Here is a 14550-nt window from a genome sequence, read left to right on the forward strand (position 1 = left end):
CAAGCTGTGTCAGGACTCTGGAAAGAGTCACGAGTTTTCATTATTATCTTTTTATCTTTCTGTAAGTATCCTTTCTGTATTCTTTAGTATACTATAGTTTAGTATTCTTTAATATAACATAATATTATTAAATAATAAATTAGCCTTCTGAGAACATGGAGTTATCATTCCTTCCTTGCAACGAGGGCATCCCTCAAATACAATACACAAGGTAAAGTGTCAAGCTGATTTTAAATTTCTTACTTTAAGTGCATACCTGACCCCTTTGTTTGACATCTGTTCTACACAATCTTTAGGACAAAGATTATGTTTTGAGCACATAACCATGAAGGGACTAGCACAAGATAAAGGCCTCCACGTTTCACTGCAATGCAAATATTACAGCATTAAAATAGTCTCATCATATGACTTAGACTGCCCTATGAAAGCTTTAAAAAATCCTTCTTGGATAATTAAGGTGTTAATGACAAGAGATTTTAAATGGTATACATCTTCCTTATATATAATTATTGTACCTCCTAATTTTAGACAGAATTCTGCTTTGCTTGAGGCTCATAAAAGAGACTTTTCCCAGAAAACAGAAATCCTTAAACATTTAACCTAATCCAAGTTCAGAAAAATATGAGTTGCAAGGCTGAATTCTTGCAAGGAGTGCTTATACCCAAATCCAAACATAAAGAAGACAATTTTTTAGTGCCTAGGGGAATGTTATCTCAAGTTACAGAACTCTTGTTTGTAACAGAACAGAATTTGTGTTCTTTAATTATGTTTTGTACTAAGTTTTTTTTTTTTTTTTTTTGTAATTTACATTAAAAATTAAACACTGTACACAGAGAAATTTATTGATAATCTCAGTAGAAATTAAAAAAAAAATCTGTTTCTGTAATTGAGTTTGCCAGAAAGGAATATTGCTTATTGAGATAACTCTAAATGTCTGAGTTTTTTGTGCCTCTTTTAGCATTTGAAAAAATAGTTACTTTCCAGATATGCTTAGCAAAGGATAAGACAGGGAATATCATCCTAAAGTAATTAAACAGTCTTGTGATAGAGAAATATTTATTTAAGATTTAAAAAAACCCAGATTCAAGTACCTGATTTGAATCAAATAACAATTTAAAATTCCAAATTATATTTCTTACATCCCAGGTGATTGCAAAACTCTTCAGGGATGAAACCAGTTTTTATTCTCTGTCACAGATGTTATTTATACAAGAAATCAAAAACAAACAAACAAACCCATCCAAAAAAATCTCACAAACCAAAACCAGCTGTGGTAAAAAGTGCTACAAGGAGCCATGAATTTCAGGGAAGATTAACCTTTGCCACCAGGTCATTTGGTACATTTTTTTTCTTTTTTCCTTACCTAAATTTCCATTTCTGATTTGATAAAAATCATGACCAAAGACAACTTCTGGTGGTTTGCTCCTTTGGATGTTCACATGGGAAAGGAAAGGAGAGGAAAGGAGAGGAAAGGAGAGGAAAGGAAAGGAAAGGAAAGGAAAGGAAAGGAAAGGAAAGGAAAGGAAAGGAAAGGAAAGGAAAGGGCTGAAACTACTGAGCTGTCAGAAAAATGACAGAAAAATACATAGTGAAAAAACTTTTATTATTTACTTCAATTGGAGAAAAAACCTGTGAACTTGCATTCCACAAGCAATTAAGAATTTACTTCTTTTAGGAAACAACAAAAAGATAGTACTTCATTCAATTAATGTCTTTTTTATTTTTTTAATTAGTTAGGAAAAAAATGGGGGCTTGTGATATGAAGAAGATTTACTATATTAGAAAATTAGTACAAACTGTATTTATATATTTTTTCCTACAGTCTAGAAACAAGTGTCCCATTTACAAAAATTGTGGGAACCACAACTGATGGCTTTCCCCTAAAATATGTGGAAGAAATAGGGGCCTGGAAACAGATGATACAAGCAAAATATTAGATTAGAAGCTTTCCCTGCCTGTGAAGTAGGAAAACCAGACCACAGTGAACTCTGAAATGGATTGGAGAGCCATTAAGATTAAATTAATTAATTAATTAAATTTAATTAATTAATTTTCAGGGCTGCAAATGACACCCAGCCTATTTCTGCTGTGATGGCCAAGACTTTCCAGTGATCACTGATATTTGGTGAGTCTGCATCGTGATGAAAGTCCTGCTGAAAGTTCTGGGGGATAAACCAGTGCTTGAATTTGCAGCATTTTAACTGTTCTGCAGTAAAATGCTGGCACAAATGTTCTTATCTCAAGTGAGCACACGAGATAAGCTGATCTGCAAGGGAGGCCAGGTCTTTCTGCAGGGAGAGTGTTGAGCTAGAATGTCTTGGCCTCTGCTTGGGGCCCTTCAGTTAAAAAAGCTAAAAAAGCTCGAGGTTGCCTCCATGGGTTCAGAGGTGAAGGGAGGCTCCAGCTGAGCGAGTTCCCTGTCACTGTCAATTCTCTCCACTCTCAAAATCAGATCCTTGTGCATTTTTTGACTGCAGATGTAGTCTGAAAAATCTTTGAACAGTATATATGAAGCAGAGAGTATTTTTTTTTCCTTGCTATAAATCCATTACTTGAATCATTATGGTGTGTGAGAAGGAGGGACACAGATTCTTTTTAAAGACTTCATGTTTTCTTACTATATATTTAATGTATTTTTTGATGTTTGCCTGTGTTATGTGTTAAAATATTTGTCTGTGAGATATACGGCATCTCATGCTGATATATTTCAGATTAGGCTTTTATTAGGTCACAGCATAAGCATAAATAAGCAATCATTAAACTCTTAATTTCTGCTAGATTCGTACAGTGAAGTTCAGAGTGCAGAAGTTATGTTATGGCCAATACATATTAGAAGAATAAAGTAGAAAATTAAAGTAGTCAGCATTTATTCACAACTTGTTCTGTGGGAGATGTTAACACTCTAAACACAATATGCTAAATGTATCAGAATCCAAACATTGCAGGAAAATACAGAGCTGTTTCTAGCTCTGTGGTTGCCATGGTTTAGATCCGGGAAAACACTCAAGAAAAGATTTAATGTTCATCTTGAGCTGATAAAAAGTTGTTTACATCCAGCTCTGCCCTCTGTTTCTTTCTGTGGATTCTGGTGATTTCCGTATAATTCAATCTTAAGGTCTCGCAGCCCCCTGACTGAACGGATGGGTTTGCTGATATGACAGAAAAATAAACTGAAAAAAGATTTTTGCGTTGGTTTTATCTTGAATCACTGAACTGAATTGACCCAGCACTGCGTCCCAAACAGTGGGATAGAGAAGGATGTGGGAATATGTAGCCATGAGCAGGATGAAGGACACAGCAGCACCTTTCAAAAGTAGCCTGCAGCTGGAACAGCTTCAGAAGAGTTGGGCACATTTTTAGCTAAACAGGTATCTGGGAAGAGCTTCTCTGCATTCCAGGTTTCTGAAAGTGTTCTCTGAAAGATCGTGGGGATTGATGTCATGGAGCCTTTGATGATGGGGAAAAGATGTGTTTTGCACCCATCCTCAGGAAAAAGACAGGAGGGACAATAGGTCAATAGTTTATGGGAAGGAATCACCTCCTCTGCTCAGCATTCATAGAAAATAAATGGAAAATCACTTCTGGTTTTGCCATCCCTTTCCCCTAGAGGAGCATTGAGTGACTGGAGTAAGAGCAGCAAAGACTGCCACAATGACAAAGGGGCCTGGAGCACTTTTCCTGGAGTGAGGGACCTTCCAGACCCCAGCACGTGTGAGGAGCTGAAACCAAGGAAGCTGAAACCAGGCTCTTGATGTGGGGCACTGTGGGAGGACAAGAAACAGCAGGCTCAGATTGAAAAGGGAGAGTTTCAGACTGGATAAAAGGGAAATCCTACCTGCCATGAGGACAATCAGATAGCCTAGCAGATTGCCTGCCCATCCTCGTAGACTGGTTAGGGAAATGGCCAGTGACATTGATGCCTCAGGTTTCAGCTTTTATATTCTTCAAATTCTGTGCTGCTTTAGTGTGTGGGTCTGGGCTTCACATTATGGGATGGTGAGCTCTGTGCACAGAGCAGGGAGACAAAACAATTCCTGCTCCAGCTGGGCACCAAGGACAAATGATCCAAATCTCAGCCCAGGAGCACAAACCCCGTGGGCTGCAGAGAGAAAAACAAGCAGGATGGGAGTGCAGGGGCTGAGCTGGAATTGGACACTGAACTGCAATGTGCACATGGAGCAGAGCTGATCCCAGGGAGAGACCCCGGGAGCGCTCGTGCATTTTGGGACCATTTGGGTTCATCTTGGGTGCAGCCCTGGCTGGGCTCTGGTGCAGGCCCAAGGGGCCTGTTTTATTCTGGAACTCTGCCCAACCTCTGCTCTAGCTCAGCCTTCACAAGGCTTCAAATGAATTCCAAACTGGGCCATTGGAAGGGTTGTGATCACTGTCACGAAGTCCAGGAGAGTCACTGGTGTCCCCCAGTCATCAATAATGGGGCCAATGTTGTCTGATATCCTCAATCACTACCTGGATGATAGGACAGAGTATCTTGCTGTACCCTTATTTGATGGTAAACTTAGTCGAAATATCCTTTTAAATCCATTCCCACTTCATTTATGATTGAGTCACTTCATTATGATTGAGTCACCAAAAAAATCTTTAAAAGATCTTGGAGGTTCTTTAAGGTACTGCTTCATTTATGATTGAGTCACAAAAAAAATCTTTAAAAGATCTTGGAGGTTCTTTAAGGTACTGCTGTTGCAAGATATAACCCATGTAAAAAGGTGCTGAGCACTCCAAAATTCATCAGCCAGAACAGGCAATTCATAATACACTGTGTAATTTTGCTTATATTCTGTAATGGGCTTTAAAATACTCTTTTAAAACAGGCCCAGAGAATTTGCAAGTAGAGTATAATTGGAGTTATTTGTTAGTGTATTGTAATGTGTCATTCCAGTGAGAACACTCCAGTGACTCTGAGTAGAACTGCCCTTGGAAAACTGGCACTTACATGCCTGAGCTTTTTAATAAGCCTCTGATACTAAAGATATGATTTGGCTTAAAATTTCATGGTCAGTTTTATCTAATTAAATGCATCATATTTTCATTTAATGCTACTTAGTGTTTTACTAAGCACAGTTTCATCACAATAAGGTGCTTGTAGTTCAAGTGTTTAGGCATAGAGTTCTACAGGAGATAAAAATGATAACAAGTAGATATTTTGGTTATGTTTCATATATAGATAAAAATTGAGATTCTAAAGGGGTTTTTATAATCCAAATTCCTACTAATAATTATATTGTTGATGTACTTTTTGAACTTTTCTCTGTTTGGGCAATGGAAATTGTTACAGTTGAGTATGGCCAGTGTTATTTTCAGGTTCTCCCTAAGGGTTTTGTTTTGCTTGGTGCAGTAGATCATGCAAACAGTTCAGAGTTACAATTACTAATTTAGAGGTATTGCCATTAGAAATAAAACAAAAGGCTCGGAATATTTTTCTTGGTCTCACATCTAGCAGGAGCTGGTAGGACTCAAGTTTGTCTTGATTGTATCCCACTAAAAATGTATCTGGCAAAGACCTATTTACAGCATAGGAGATCTTGCACCTTTCTGACTTATAAACAAAAAGAGAAAAATACAACATAGTCACAGAAAGCTTTTGGATTTGGGTTGTATTTAGCTGGTTTTGTTCAGGGTTTTTGGTTTTCTTTGTTTTGTTTTCCTTGAAGGCAATATGTAAATTTATCACTGACATTCTCTGGACTTTCTTTGGCTGTGAGAAGTTCCTGCAGACAGGCTCTTATGAGAAATTTATAAATGATTTTGTTTTCATGCACACAGTGAGGATAATGGTAGCAAAAAAAGAAAAAAAATCAAAGGTAGCTGTAGGATTCTGGAATTCAGGAATAGAAACAAACCCCAGGTATGTAACACTAGAGAGCATATTGTAGAAGCACTAATGGGGATTATGACTGTGAGGAAAAAATACCTCAGGGTTTAACATCTGAATCTTGAATTGTTTTCCATGCTTTGTGTGCCCACAGCTGTTGACTGCTGCTGAAAAAAGCAGGAGGGAAAAGAAGAATAGAAACACCCGTTCATCAGCAGGTATTTTCATGTAAATACCCAGTTGCAGACAGTTTATTTCAGAATTAGTTCGTTGGAATTTTAATTAGCTGAGCTTCTATATGAAGCTTTAATTAGTGTATAGAAAACTGTAGCTGCTCAGAACACACTTATGCAGTGATGACAGCTCAGTGTGTGGGGTGGGAGGAATCTCTGCTTCCAATGGACCTAAACAATTTGGAAAAGATGCACTGAAAGCCAGGAACCAAGCAGACTGTTACTGCATGGATTTGCAAAAGCAGGCAAACCAAACAGGGGAAAACACATCCATTTCATAGTGTTCTGCTGGGGACAACTCTTTGTGGTAAAAATGCTGCAGTGAAGGTAATGAATTTTGGATTTGAAACCCTCATATTGCTGGATTATGTCTTTTTGCTTGTCCTTTTGTTCTGTTTCCCTTTGGAGGCCTGCTGGTGTCTCACAATCAATTGTTGCCCAGAGGGCAATGAAACAGGAGAATTTTAATGGTCCTACAACTTGATAATTTGCATTACAAATTACTGCTCTGTTTAAAGGGCTCAAATCTTTTCAGTAAAAGTTTTGAGTTTGGTAAGCCAAGAGTGCTTTGAGTGTGGACCTATCACAATTTATAAAATGCAGCTTTAGTCAGGGGGCTTGCTTACCTTCAAGATATGGTTAAGAATCAGAGATTTTCCTCTTTATTACGAAACTGATCTGCAGATTCCATCAGAGATAGAGTAGGTTTTGTTTTCTACCATATCCTTGTCTTGATTTATTAAAAAAAAATCATAAACCCTTCTGTTTGTTGAACTGAAAACAAATGGATGTAGGTCTCCAGTGAGCTGAGCTGGGTCAATGGGGATATTTTCTGCCTGTCTGAATCATAGTGAGATTTTTTATGTTCACTTTGTGTGTCATAAGACTATCATTTATAAGATAAGAGCCTCATCCTGTTCCTGCTGAAGTCAATGGGTGTTTTTGCAATTGCTTTTCAACAGTAGTAGGATTGATGACTGGAACTGAGCAGCTGCTGAAAGGTTAGTTTTAAAACAGAATTGTGGTCAGAAAAGCAAAGTGACCCTGTCAAGCTGACATGCTGAGAGCACTACATTTATTTTTTCTCTGTGACATGCAGACCAAATCTGCTCAGTTTACAAGTCAAACATTTTTCATTGACTTCCAGAACTGCAAAGTCAGCCTCAGTCTGGAGAATCAAAGCTGTTACTTCTGCTTCAGGCTGCAGAAGATTCAACATTTAGAGCTTGGTTGACATGGCACTGATGCGTGGCTGAATCCAGCCTGTCCTAGCTCTGGAGGGTGAAAGCTGCTACAGGAAAGATGTATTTGTTAGGACAGCAAACAGACATGGCTTGCAGAGATAAGGAGATATACTGGGGAAGTAAATCTTTTTATATCTTGCTTCTAGTTGTACCTACACTTTAATCCTTAACCTCATGCCACGATAAGGACTTAGTGTTTTCATATTGTTTTAGTCTAGGGCTACAGCCTAAACTGTCTTCATTGAAAAATATGTTTTCCAAAAGTGCTTGCTTTTTATGATAAAGCTCATTTCAAGGTCAGTTTGAAACTTCAGAAGCCAAATCTGAATCAAGTGACTCCTTCCAGATCATGTAATTCCTTGTTTACTCCCAAGGGTTCACCAAGATCAGGAATATGGATTGGAGAGGTAATTCAGTTTATTATTTAAGAGATTTTAATTGCAGCTAGGGCTTCATCAGATACTGGCTTGTCATATCTGTGCTTTAATCTGAGCCTGACCTCAGAACCTTGGTGTGGCTCACTGATTTCTGCCACCTTTTATACCACACGTTCCATGTCAGATGACATTTGATGGCAGTCTACCCTCTGGAACTGGAGCTCTTTTTAAGGGTAGCCAAGTATCAGTGACTCTTCTGTAAGTGTGAGCATGCACTGCACTGTAGGCCCAGGGTTTGTGTGCATGTGGTGGGGCTGTGGCCTCATCCCTGAGTGGCTCCAGCTGTGCAGCACAGGTGAGCAGCATTGCAGGGAACGAGCCATGGAGTGCCCAGGGGCACTGACCAACCCCAGAGGGCACAGAGGGCACACAGGTGCAGGGCAGCAACAGCAGGGATGAAAGGCTGGGCTGGAGGACAAGGAGGGCACATGCTGCAGCCTCCTGGAGTGGAATGATGGTACAGTGTTTGAGCTGAAGCCTTCTGAAGAGGTAAGGTGTTACTCTTTATGGGTTGAAGCTTTCTGATATTGTATTCACATTCTGTGTCTCAACTGTGACATGTGCTGTGACATTACACCTCATGAATTCCTGGGATGCTACAAAAGTTCATCAGGCTTTTTCTGCTAGAGATTTTCTCATGCCTTCTCTGGGTTTGGGGTTTTTTATTCCTCAAATTTAATGAAAGGTCACTAAAACTTTGCTGTTTGCTTTCATCTCTAGAGTTCTTCCTTTGTTCTCTTTGCTGAACTGTTTAGTGAGGTTGTTAACCTGCAGGTGAGACTTGTTTTTTTTTGAAAGGAGACTCTGGCTAGATAGGGAAGGAGCTGCTTGTTAATCTTTCTTCATCCTTGGTTGCTGATAAGCTTTGGAAGGGCAGGGGAGGATTGCTCCTCCCCAGGGAATGACTGAGCATGCACAGGTGAGGAGAGTTTAGTGAGATGCTGGAGAGGACCAAGAGTGGGATAGAGGCAGGTAGAAGGCTGGGGAGTTAAAAGCAGAAGAGGAGTAGGAAACTTCTGTGCAAAGGAGCTGCTGCACTGTCTTGGAGATGGTAGAAGTTGTGAAGATCTGGAGGTTTATTCCAGCCAACACTTCTGCATGATAAAGGATTATGAGAAAGTTTCAGCCTTCAGGAACAGCACTCTAGGGTTGCAGGTTGGTTTCAAACTTTTTGCTGAGTGTCTTGCTCAGCAAATCCAATATTACTCTTTTTGAGGTCTTTCTTTTTGCCTTTTTTTGCTTTTCCTAATTTTTTTAAGTGCTAATGTTAGGAATTGTGTTTGGTACTTGTCAAAGTGCTCACTTTTTAAAAAAGTGAAATGATTTGCTCTTTTTAAATTAATTAAGATGTGATCATCACTCAGGTGAATTTCAGCTTTTTTTGTCCTGAATTGCATAGGTTTTTCAGGAACTGTGATCTCTTTCTAGTTATGTAAAAAAAGCCAGAGTGGAAGCATCAAGTACAACTGAACTGTGTGTGCTTGAAAATCAATGTATTGTGACCAAAAAACATTACCATTTTGCTGTGTGTTCATGGCTCAGATATCTTGGTACAAGCAAGTAAACTTATTTTCTGGAAAACACTGGGTCTTAAAGGAAAAAAAAAAAAAAACCCAAAACAAAACCCACCAGGGGAAAACAAAATCCTCTTCCATCCCCCATTTAGGAAAACAAACAGACCAACCCACTGGAATGTATGGAAGTACTCAAGTTAATGACATACAAACCTTAGCTCTGCCTCTATGCCCTTGCAGTAGTAGAAAATCCAATGATTGCTCTTTTTGCCAAAAAAACCCCATAATCTTTCAGAAAACAGCTCATGATTTAGGGGCAGCCTGACAGCAGAAGGTGCTTATTGATCAGGCTTTGTCAAAGGAAGATAATGTGTGATTAGTCATGTGTAAGTGAAAACATGGACTGTGAGGTGTGCTGTTCAAAACTGATGTGCACCCTGCGTGCTCTGGCAGCAGTGCACAAGCTATGAGAAGCTGTTTCACCCAATCAGAAAATTTTATGTTTGAAGTTCTTCTGGAGAAGGCCTTCTTTTAGCACTTGAGAATGACTTATCCCCTTGTCTGTGATGTTTGTCCAGCTGTGTCTGCCTCCAGGTTCTTCTGAGTAGGTACCATGAGGACAATGTGGTCTCACAGGCTTCTTGCTAAAATAATTTGTGAGAAGGGCCACAACTTCTATAAAGCTGAAGTATCATCGTAGTTTAGGAGTGAAGACAGGCACCCTCAAATTTCTTCTAAGGAAGATAATTAAACCTAAAACTCAGGGCTATTTTGCTTTTCCATGAATGCCATATCTCTTCCTTTCTGCTAATACATAAATGTACAGAGCTCAGATTTGTGGTTGTGGTGTTGCTCATGTTAGCAATGCACTGAAATTATGTTTATTTCCAGTTTGTGCATCATAACAGTAATATGCTTTTTTTTATGCAGTGAAAAAATGAGTTTACCCAATTAGTATTTTACGCTTTCTTTAAATCTTGTCTACCTTCCAAACTCAGGTGAATGCCATTAGTATACTAGAGTTTTAGAAGATGTGTGTGAAAATAACTCTACACACAAACACTTGTTATAGAAACAAACACTTCATAAATCAGTAGGAAGTGTCCCACTTTCTTTCTAGGAAAATATACAAACCACAACTTGCCTGAAGTCAACTGGTATTTTTTATCTTCCATTTCTGTCAAGTTCAATTGGATTTGCAGTTGTTCAGTATCAGTTATTTTGTAATTTCAGGGTGTTCAAAACCAGGAAGGCTCCTTTGGTTTGCACAGCCTCATCAATATCTAGTTTATAAATGATGCCACAGTCCTGTCAAGTCTGATCATGTTTACCTGTCCCATGAGGTCCCCTGGCTTCTCAAACTCTCAGTCAAACAGAAGTTTTCTGCCTTGGTTTGGGGATGGCCAGAAATGGAGCTCTGGAGTGTTTATGTGATTAGCTGGCTCAAATAAACAAACCTCCTTTAGAATTGAACAGTAATAATCATGAATTTGCTGCAGTCTGAACCTGACTGTTTTCACCTCCAGTGGTTGATTCCTGGGAGGATTTTGGGAGCACCTGCATTAGCATGTCCCTGTTGAATGGGGTGGGTGTTGAAGCAGGTTTGCCAATCATTTTTCACCCCTCCAAACCCCTGGCACTGTTAGCCTTCAGGAACACATCATCATGGAATCATTATATGCAGGGACTTTTACTGAAGAGCTCTGGGTGTCAGGGGTCCAGACCCAAATTTGACTCTGCCATGGGCTCGGGATGAACATGTTTTTATAGTATATCATTATATAACTTAGATATTAATTATTAAACTTACCTTGTTCTATTGTATACATTGATTTCATCCAAGCATGGGTATCTCCTGATCCCCTTAAACCCTTGAACATAGTTTCTCATAATTCTTCTTATGATTAAACAATCATTATATCTAATTACTAAACAATCATCACATCTAACAATTATATTTTTTATCATATACTGGTTACACAGATGCAGTTTCTCATGATCCAGCCAACACAAGGCCTGTAGACATGATATTTTAGGAAAAATCCTTTCCTAGGATTTTTCTCCTATTCTAGCTGAGAAGCCCCAGGAAAGAAATGTAAACAATTAACTGTCTGCTGCTGTGGAATGCAACATGCACAATGGTGCATGTTGGTAGTTTCTAATTAATGGCCAATCATAGTCAGCTGGCTTGGACTCTCTGGGAGTCAGGAGCTTTTGTTATCATTCCTCTCCTTTCTAGCCTTCTGATGAATCCTTTTTTCTCTATTCTTTTAGTATAGTTTTAGTATAGCATTTTGATGTAATACATATCATAATATAATAAATCAACCTTGTGAAACATGGAGACAAGATTCAGATCTCTTCACTCGCCCCGGGAGCCCAGTCGGCTCAACCACAGAGGCCAAACATTTCCAGGGCCTACCAAGCCTAACTTTCTTTCTAAATATACCATGCTTTTAGAAAACATGAATATACCATGATTTTAGAGACGCTTTATCCCTGCTCTATCAGCACGGTTCATGCTCCTGGAGCCGGGGATCCCCGCGCGTTCCGGAGCGCGCCTGACGCGCTCCAGCTGTTGGGGCACATCTGGGCTGGGCAGGCAGCACGGCTGGGGGAAAAGCTGCTGCCTCCACCTCCTCCCCTGGCACCAGGCATCCTGCAGAGCCTTTCCTAATGCGGCCGTGCTGCCTCCTGCTCGTGTAAGCAAAGCCTTTGCTAAAGGTCAGCCCGGTCCACGCTGGCTGTGCAAGTGTTTGCCTGGCGTGCTGCAGCACGAGGAGGAATGTAGCAGTGATGTTTTCAGAAAAATCCTTTTGCCAGGATTTTTGTCCTGAGGAGCTGAGGAGCCTCAGGAAAGAAATGTAAAGGATAACTGTCTGCTGCTGTGGAATGCAGCAGGTGCACCTGAGATTGGTGCATGTTGGTTGTTTCTAATTAATGGCCAATCACAGTCAGCTGGCTTGGACTCTCTGAGAGTCAGGAGCTTTTGTTATCATTCCTCTCCTGCTCTTTCTAGCCTTCTGGTGGATATTTTCTCTCTATTTTTTTTTTTTTGTATAGTTTTAGTATATAATTTTAATATAATAATATATATAAATCAGCTTTCTGAAACATGGAGTCAAGATTCTCATCTCTTCCCTTGTGCTGGCACCCTCGAACACAACCATAGAGGATCTAAAAGGTCTTTTAGTAAAACATATATTTTTTTTATTGTGGTTCTTCTGGGCACAGTTTTGCTGTTCAAAGTTCTTTAACAAAGTTTATATCTCTTTAAAATAGCTTTTAAAATAAGAATATTTTTTATTTAAGAATACTGTTATTTTTAAAGAGTGCTGTTAGAATACCCTGGGGCACTAGTTCAAATGTAATGTGGAAGTAAAGGATATTCAGTTTAAATCGTAGAATTTGTTCAGCTGGAGGGGGACCTTTAAAGATCTTTTAGTCCAGCCCTGCTGTAATGAGCAAGGGAATCTTTTTCTAGATCAGATTGTTCAGAACCTTCTCCAATCTGCCCTTGAAAGTTTCCAGGGATGGGTGATCTACTGCCTCTCTCTGGGCAGCCTGTTCCAATATTGCTGCATCCTCAGTGTAAAAAATTTATTCCTTGAATTAAGTTCAAACCTACCCCCTTTTATTTCAGAACCACCACTTGTCCTGAAAAATCTGCCCCCAACTTTCTTATAAGCCCCCTTTAAATATTGGAAGGTTGCAATTAGGAATAAATTGTATTATATTTTGATACAGGTAGGGCATAGAAATCATCTGTAAAAATATTTCAGGTATTCTATGTGAGTTATCCAGGGATATTGATGTTGTGTTTGTTATTTTAAGTACTGTTTAGCATATTCCTTAGTTACCAATGGACTACAAAGTATTTTATCATCTTGTTGTGATACTAACCCACCGTCCTGCTTCTCTTCAAGCATACCAGAAAAATCTTTTGCCTTCTCTGCTTCATTAAAAATATTTTTACATAGAAATTTCCCTATAGTTAGGAATTCTTCTACTTGCTCATAAATTCTGCGTTTGTCAGCCAAGTTACAGCAGCATAAACTTAGATATTAAGAGGTCTGCAGTCTGTGCCTCCTACTCAGGCTCTTGGTTAGTCTGAGGCAATTAATTTAGAGTCAAGGTGCTGCAGATCTGTGGGTTTACATATTTGTGTGGATTTTTCTTTGCTTCAGCTTCTTGCAATCCCATTTAAAAAATAATTCTTCCATTTTCCTTAAAAACAAACAATCGAATATTGTTATGAGAGAAGAAGAAACCCAGCCAAAATCACTACTGAGACACTATCACAGACAACTTTGTTAAGAAATTATTTTATTTATAAATGCGTTCTTAAGAAATGAAACTTGACTTTGGAGATATTAAAAGCAGGGGAACAGGCTCCCTTATCTGCACATATTAAAATGTTCATTTTGTATTCATGTTACTGCTCCTTAGAAGTGCATTTTATGTGGGGTTAATCATTCCCTTGATGTACACTTTACAGTCTTGGGAGGCTCCTGTGGATGACAGAACTCAAAATACTCACCAGAGATCTAATTTAGAGTAACAGTACTTTATTATCAATAAGTATTTAAAACAAAACCTGGCCAGCAAGCAGTCTGTCCTCTCTTAAACTTTAGCAACAAAATGTTTTGCCCTTCAGTGTGTTTGGTTCCTGGTTTTGAAGAAATGCTGCAAACTGAGAGCCTGTTCTGTTTACAGCTGGCATTTTTCCCTGCAATTAACAAAATTACTCCTGCCTCCTTTTAAATATAACTTGGCCACCTCCTCTGTATTGTTCTTTCATGAAGAGTATTCTTGACTTCATTGACATTCAATAATGTTGAGGTATGCTGCTAATTATTCCCAGCATGAATGCCTGCTTATAATTGCAATTTGTCATGAATGCATAAGATTGGTTAATGATTTTTTAAAAAATATTTTACTTTTTTTTTCCCTCAAGTCTTGAGGGTTTTATTGTTTCTAAAGCTGCTGAATAACCTGCTGGCTTGAAAATAATAGTTAATGCATACCACCTACTGGTAATAATTGCATCAAAGCTTTTTGCTCCTTCTAGTGTGTTAATACTGCAGAGCTTTAGGAATTCTTTCCAGCCAAAGAGCTGAATTTTTCTTGAGTGCATCAAGGAGACTTCTAGCAGGAGATAACTGACTTTGCTGCGTGCTAAATAGATGTGTGTATTCCTCCTGGGAAATTCCTAGACATAGTAAGCACATTCTCAGATAAATATTGTTCATACACAACCAACTTCCTGACGTGGCGTAGGCAAGAAAGAGC

This window comes from Onychostruthus taczanowskii, unplaced genomic scaffold (genome assembly GCF_017590055.1).
Source record: "Onychostruthus taczanowskii isolate IOZ18803 unplaced genomic scaffold, ASM1759005v1 scaffold15, whole genome shotgun sequence".
NCBI lineage: Eukaryota > Metazoa > Chordata > Aves > Passeriformes > Passeridae > Onychostruthus > Onychostruthus taczanowskii.